Genomic DNA, 8,394 nt, shown 5'->3' on the forward strand with positions numbered 1-8,394 from the left:
CTCTGGTTGATTTGTAAATATGCTATTTTGTGGTTAATATTAAAACATGATTTGTGAATATGTTATTTTGTGGTTAATGGTGATTGGATATTAAATTGAATGGGAAAATGAATTAATGTTGCATTTGCTATTTGAATAGGAGTTATTATTTCATATTAGTGATTTTTTTCAGTTTTAATATAGGTGTTTTTTTAATTTCATTACATAAAATTAGCACAATTTTTTTTTTTAAAAAAAAAGATGCGACGGTGTTCCTAAAAACGCCACTATAACGGTTAGATTTTTAAAATAAGAAAAGATATGACGGCATTTAAAAAACGTCGCTAAAACCATAGTAACGTCATAGTACTGTTATGGTAGGACATTGGGCGGCGTTATATAGCAACGTTTTTTAAACGCCATAAAGCTATAGCGACGGCCGCGATGTCGGTGTTTGGTACTAAACGTCACAAAAAGAATTGGCGACATTTTTTACACCTATAACGCCGCTAGAAAATTAACGCCGCTAAATGTGAATATTCTAGTAGTGATACTCAACAATAGTACTCTCTCTCTCTCTCTCTCTCTCTCTCTCTCTCTCTCACACACACACACACACACACACATTGCCTAGAAGTTGCCTTTTCCATGATATCCTGAATTAGCATTGCCATGTTGAGGTGAGAAGAGCCTCCTTCTTCCATTGCCCTCTTTGCCATTTCCCCTAGCTGCCTAGCTCTTTTTTTTCTCTCCTCTCCTTCCTCTCCTCCATCCATCAACTTGCCTATGGCCTTCACAACATTATCCTAATGCACCAACACCCCTACTTTCTCCTCCTCTTCCCATCTTATAGAAACATCCACACCAACACTCACTCCAATCCTCAAAACCTGCACAATTAACTTCTCAATGCAAAATTGCTCTCCAAACATAGGCCATGTGGTTATAGGCATGCCTGCACATATCTCTTCTAGTGTCGAGTTCCACCCACAATGCGTAACGAAACGCCCAATTGCCCTGTGTGACAATATCAGTACTTGCGGTGTCCAACCACGGATCAAAAGGCCTCTATCTTTGGTCCTCTCCTTGAACCCGTCTTCCAAATTCCATTTCTCCAATTCCTCCACTTTATCCCTTATGACCCAAATGAATGCCTTGTTTGATGCTTCTAGTCCCAACCCAATCTCTATCATCTTTGAAAGCGCTTGGTGAGAGAGGCTTCCGAGGCAAACATAGACTACAGTTCTTGGTTGTTGTGAGTCAAGCCAATTCAAGCAATGGTGTGCATCAAGAGCAGACTCGTTACCTCTCTCGGCCTTATCTAACTTGTCTTCATTGCATAGCGAAACAGGTCCAATGCACCAAACTTTATTTCCTGTCGCCTTCTGGTATTCTTTCACATGCCCTGACCCCAACTCCTCAAAAATATTAGCCACAATCCCATACGTCGATATCTCAGCCTCCCTAATCTTTGCACGAATGTTATTCAAACCCCATATGCTCGGATTGGTAGAAGCCAGAAGCTGGGCTTTTGCTAGCTCGATTCGGTCAGGCAAGCCGGGCACAACAAAGTACTTTGACTCCTCCAAGGCTTTATATTCATTAAACACCATGTGGGTCCGTATATTATGTGACAAAAATAGAGAAAACAACAGGTTCCATGGAAAACAAGCCTAGGAATATGAAATTTCTGAGCAACATCACTTGTCCATGGAAAAAACTAATCAGAGATTATGCCATTTGGGTTTGGTTTTAACTCACCAAACAGTTGTTCCAATGGTGGTTGTAACATACTGGTTGCAGCATAGAACTTCTGAGCCATGTCAGGCGAAGGGACCTGGTCGAGGTTCTCACACCCTTCGGGCAGTCCAGCTTCGAGACATGGGAATCTGAGTTGGAGAAATTTGATTTGGAGTTCAGATTGCTGGGCTCGAGCAATGACTGTTGTGAATTGATTGGCATTGAGTGGTGTGGTGACTATGGTGACAATAACACCTTGTTGTGCTAATAATCTGGCTATGTCTATCATGGGGATCATGTGGCCATGGGCCATTAAAGGGAACAAAATGAAGTGAAGCGTTTGAGTTTGGGAAGCCATGGCCATTTAGCTTGGAAGTAAATGGAGAGATTGATATGGGTTGCCTTCTCTTTTGTTTTATTCATGAAAAGTCTCTTATAGTCCTGTTCGACTATTAGGTGTAGCTCGGGCCTGATGTGTTTCCTCTAAATCTCAGATTTAATTTTTTGTGATTTTTTTGAGATTTGTCTGATTCACGTAAAGAGAGCATTTTACCTGAATCCCAAAATTAATCAAGATATTCAATCCACGTGAAGAGAACGCTTTGTATAAATTCCAAAATTAATCAAGATGTACACAAACTGACTTGACACTTGAATATAAGAGAGAAAAAACAAAAAGTCTCTTCTAATGTTTTTTTAAGTGATTAAATTTGTTCACACACTGAAAACATGTTACTTTCCTTCTTATTGACGATTACTCCACTTGGTAACTTAATTGGAGTTGTGAAAAAGAAACATAATTAAATAAATGGTCTTCTTTTCAACTCTCGTTAGTTCCATAAATCAAAACAAAAAGAAGATAATTAGAATTAAAAGAAAGACCACTTATTTAACTATGTTCCTTTCGTACAGCTCTAGTTAAGTTACAAGTGAGGTTCACTTTATCTGAACAGCCAATAAGGATTGTGACCTTCACACAATTATTGAGATTGTAAACAAATTTGCGCTGTGCTTTCCTAGGGCAAGAGCATGCTGTGTCAAAAAAATTTGGACAAATTATATCAGTGATGGATTTAATTTGTCTCTTGCTTTAATTTGGTTTTTGTTCTTCTAATTTTATTAATTTTTCTTTTTAATATTTTTATATTGTGTCAATTTAGTTTAATTGATAACATCTATTAAAAAAAATTAGATAGAAATCAAGAGTAAAATGATTCATTCAAAATGGGATCTCAGCATTACAATCACTTTGAGGAGGGTGAATAGTTTATTTTGTAGAATAAAAGACAATTTTAAGAGGGCTGCTAAATGCCCCTACCTTTCAACTTTAGACCCCCATTTTTATATTTTATTTTATTACAATTTTGTCCTAACATTAAATTCCCATTTTGTCCTCATCTTATACTTCCAAGTCTAATCCTAACCCTAATCCTACCATCACTTCCACTCCCACCGGCAACCTCACCCACCTCTGTTATATTTCTCTTTCGGCGAGCCTCTCGCTGCCACCTGTTGTTCATAGAACTATCAGTGGCGGCGAAGGTTAGGGTTTTGGCAGTGGTAATGATGGTAGAGAAAGAGCGATAAATTCGCAAACTCTCTTTCGCGATCTTCATCTTCTTCCTTCGGAACTTACCCTATTTTCTCTCTTTTGTGTGTGATTCTCTCTCTCCTCGTCGATTTCTCTCTCTACCTCACAGGTTGGTCGATTTCTCTTAATTCAATTACATAGAGCCGAACATGTTAAATGTATTCGGTGCTCCACAACCGAACATATGCCTTTTGTTCGGCTATATAGTACAGAACATCAGGCTTTTGTTCTGATTTTCTAAATGACGGCGAGAGTGGTCGCGAAGGCAAAAAGATTGGTCTTCCAAACTGGTTATTCTTCCTTCATCTTCAACAACATCAATGTGATTCTCTACAATGGAGGAATCACCCTTCAAACTTGGGCCCATTACACTTCTAACGTTGTTACATTCCTTGAAATAAAGTCCACATCTGTCTAATACTCTGAGGAAATAGACGATTGTTCTGTTGTTGCTGCAATTGTCTGAGCCGGTTGCTAGAGAGGGAGGGTTGCCAGAGTGAAAGGTAGACTGCCAGAGGAGAGAAGGATGAGTTGAAGGTGGAAGGTGTAGGAGTGGGGTTCAAAGGGTATATTTGAGATTATGGCATGGGTCCAAAGAAAAATAAAGAGGGAAGCAATTTTGGTGGTACGGGGCCAAAGAAATGGGGGGTCCAAAGTAGAAAAGTAGGAGCGTTTAACAACCCTCAATTTTAATTATTAAAGTATATGTTCTTTTTCATTTTAATCTCTTAAGTTTTAATTTTGTCATTTTGGTTTTTAAATTTGTCAATTTGAGTCAATTTAGTCCAATCTATAACATCCGTTTACATTAATAAGGGAAAAGTATTTTATATTTGGATAAAAGACAGTTGTGATCCCTAAAGTCTGCATTTCTTTTCATTTTAATCCCTCAAGTTAAAATTTTGTTATTTGGTCCTAGAAATTGTCAATTTAAGGTAGGACCAAATTGACTCAGATTGACAACTTTGAAGACTAAAATGATAAAATTTAAAATTTGAGGATTAAAATGACAATGAATGCATACTTTAGGGACCAAAATTAGCTTTTATTCATATTCATGTTACCAATGTATGTAGATGTTAGACTTATGACCAAATTAATTCAAATTGACAAATTTGAGGACCAAAATGATAAAATTGAAACATAAATGATAAAAATGAAAAATAACGCATACTTTAGGCACTAAAACTATCTGTTATCCTTATTTTGTGTATTGATTTCAGTATAGTTTCTAAAAGGATGTTATCAATTAAACTAAATTGCCAAAATGTAAAAATTTTAAAAGTAAATTTGATGCAACTAATATTCAATGACCAAATTGACACTATATACAAATTACAATAACTAAAAGTGTAATTTATTCGGAATTATATGTCTCTTTGTCCTCACTCATTTGCAGTTGTTTTCTTGTGTCTCAAATTTTCGTATTGTCACTACAAATTAGGATTTTAGAGTAAAAATTTTAGAGATAAAATCACTTTTTAGAGACAAAATATTTTAGTAGTCAAAAGTGTTACTGTTGTACATTTAGTAATGAAATTAGACATTTAGTGATGAATTATTATCCTTTTGAGACTAAATTTTTTGTCTAAAAAATAAATCTTTTTTGCACCAAATTATTGTCTCTAAAAATCCATTTATCAGGAGATGTTTGATAACATCATTCAACACTTTAAATTGAATGTATTAAGAGATAATCAATTAAACCCATATGATACTATAATTGATATTTCTTAAAAATTTAAGTACATCTTAAAATGTAAGCTAAAATTTAAGAAAATTTTAAGTCATATGAAACTTACTTAATTCTTATTGAATTCATAAATATTAAACATAAATATCAATAGTTATTATTATAAACTCACTATCACTATCACCACCACCACCACCGCTATCACTACCACCACCATGCCACTGCCACCACTACGACCACAATCATTACCGATGTCACGACCCGAACCCGCCCCTATGGGTTAAGGCCATAACCGGCCAGTAATCACGAGATTACCTACGGCCTCAAACCAAATAAGACAAGACTCATCAGAGTAAAAGAGGCCAAACGGAAATAAATTTAAAACTTTATCCATAGAGCCATGCTTATATGCACACCATAACATTCCGTATGTACATATGTTAATAACTCACAACAGAAAGTGTAATGACATAAGATTCTATATAGACAGGATCATCCAAACTAAGTCAACCCGTGAAAACTATAAACAGACGTATTCAAAACTTCGCCAACCTGACAAAATGTAAATACATAACAATAGGGCGAACACGGGTCTCGTGCGTGACACAAAAGAGCTGACTCTCTCAAAACCTTAGTTGTTCCATACAGACTTCACTAAGGCTGGGTCTGGACTTCTCTTGGCTCATCTACAAACACATGAATGAGCGTGAGCGAAAGCCTAGTGAATAATATCAAATCAAATACAGAATTTACATAACAATGTAGAACAACACGTTCCAAACGGCCTTGGGCCCAATTCATATTTCTATTTAACAGATATATAACTATAAGGAATTCAAATCAAGTGACTGTAGTTCCAAACATTCGGCCTTTGGCCCATTCAGATTTCCATTCATGTCAAAACGGCCTTCGACCCATTCATTTATGTCAAAACGGCCTTCGGCCCATACATTCGTGTCAAAACGGCCTTCGGCCCACTCATTCATGTCAAAATGACCTTTGGTCCATTCATACATGTCCAAACGACCTTCGGTCCACTCATTTCTATCAAAACGACCTTCGGTCCATTCATTTATGTCAAAACGACCTTCGATCCATTCGTTTACGTCAAAACGGCCTTCGGCCCATACATTCGTGTCAAAACGGCCTTCGGCCCACTCATTTATGTCACAACAACCTTAGGTCCATTTATTTCTATCAAAACGACCTTCAGTCCATTAGTTTACGTCAAAATGGCCTTCGACCCATACATTTGTGTCAAAACGGCCTTCGGCCCACTCATTTATGTCAAAACGACCTTAGGTCCATTTATTTATATCAAAACGACCTTAGGTCCATTTATTCATATCGAAACGACCTTCGGTTCATTCATTCGTTCATGTTAGACTTTTGTCCACAATCCCAATTAGCAACTCGTAAAGCTTATAAGGGAATAAACAGTTGGACATTGCTAAGCTTTCAAATATCGATATTACTCACAGTGATCGGCTTGTCGATTTGCCCTGGAGCTTGATCCTACACATTTCATGAACACGAAAGGGGTCACTAATAGTTCAATCCGTTCTTTGATTCACATATTCCTCTTTAGGCTTTATTCATATCTCATTAACTCATTTACAATGCTTAACACATGCCCAAGAGTGCTTACAAGTGAAAGAGAACGGAAAACGAAACACAGAACGAGCATACAAAATTTCAGAGAACAGGGTCCCCGCTCGAGCGTCAACTTCCCCACTCGAACGGACCGTTAAGGCCTGCAAAACTACTGGTTGCATGAAAAATATGCTCGAGCGTGGAATAGAGCGCTCGAGCGGAAGGCCTGTCTACAAAAACTCCCCGCTCGAGCGTGATATATCCTGCTCGAGCGGACACCATGTCTGTCAAAAATACTGGGAGCTCGAATTCTCCACTCGAGCGGCACTTCCCCCGCTCAAGCGAACGTCAAAATTCTGGAAATTCCAGGTTGTGTTCTTGATTTTCAACTAACAAACCATGCATGTTATGGCTCAAATCTCAAATATAATTATACTAACATGATGTAAACCTTAAATCACAACCCAATGAAGCTCAATTCACAAATAATTCACATGTATGCCCCAAAATATGTCAAACTCATCACCAACATGCTCAAATTCAAACATTCAAGACTTACTCTCCCATAATTTGTACATGCATGTGGGAAATGCTCACCATTCTCAACTCATTTGGTGAAGAGGTGGTCAAAACATGAGTTTCCTTTAACATTTCACATGGATTATACATATTTGTGCTCAAACATGCAATTTCAAGGTAATTTCTTACATGCATGCACATATTAAACTTCAATTCAACAAAATTAACCCAACTCATGCTCTTTCTCCTTGTTCAACTCTGAATTTACAAATAGCAAACAAGAATCCATGATTCAAGGGATAATTACTCACCTAGGAGCCTTAAACACCCAAGTTCTAGCCAAATCTTAAGCTTAATCTTCAAATTCCCAAGTCTTGAGCCCAAATTACACAAGTCTCTCCCTTTCTCTCTCTATAACCGGCCCTTCCTCTGGTTTTGAGTCCAAGGTCAGTCAAAATACAAGAAATGAGGGAATTGGGGTGTAATGCTCCTATCCAACAAATCCCACTAAATCCCAATTTAAGAATATTAAACAATTTGAGCACAATGCCATTAAATGAATCAATTTAATCTGACTAGAATCAATTTCTAATTAAATTTCACCATAGGCTCTAAAAATTACACTAATCACAAAGGCGTAGTCAATTTTGGGTTTTGTGGCCGATAGGGCCCTCAATTTAATTCCCAAGGCAGATTATTCAATAGATATTCCTACGGTGAACAGATAGAACTTCAAAACCACATATTTTCACATAATGGAACACAAAATCATATTAAAACACATAATCACATCATATTAAGGACCAATTAACATATTACGGAACAGGGGTATTACAGTCTTCCCCCTTTTAGGAAGTTTGGTCCTCCAAACTTAATTTACCTTTAGTCAGGCACAATTCGGAACACTTTTCATTCAATGGTTCCAATCCTTTTTGGATAGCCATTTACTTAGTCTCAAAATCGAGCAACACTCTATTCTCAATCAGTCAGGGACTTACCTTTTTTTTCCATACAAGGCTTGTATGGTGCCATACCGAAACTAGAGTGTGAGCCGTTGTTGTAAGCAAAGTCTGCCAATGATGGATAGATTTTTCCAATTCCCCGAAGATCTAAAATACACATTTGGAGCATTTCTCCCAGAGTCTAAATAGCTCTTTCTGATTATACATCGATTTGTGGATGGAAAGTAGCGCTGAATCCCAATTTAGTTCTCATCGCCTTTTGAAGGCTTGACAGAATTGAAACACATTTTAGGATTTCTATCTAAACAATAGATACT

General features: G+C 37.1%; 1 pseudogene across 1 annotated transcript; it reads right to left on the minus strand.

Moving 5' to 3' along the window:
• Positions 1–743: 743 nt before the first annotated feature.
• Positions 744–1,997, minus strand: LOC145788832 (UDP-glycosyltransferase 73C4 pseudogene; annotated as a pseudogene). The gene has a single exon (XR_014342228.1). The product of XR_014342228.1 is annotated as a UDP-glycosyltransferase 73C4 pseudogene (transcript).
• Positions 1,998–8,394: the final 6,397 nt, after the last annotated feature.

Source organism: Camellia sinensis, chromosome 10 (genome assembly GCF_055761805.1).
Source record: "Camellia sinensis isolate YWXY chromosome 10, ASM5576180v1, whole genome shotgun sequence".
Taxonomy (NCBI): domain Eukaryota; kingdom Viridiplantae; phylum Streptophyta; class Magnoliopsida; order Ericales; family Theaceae; genus Camellia; species Camellia sinensis.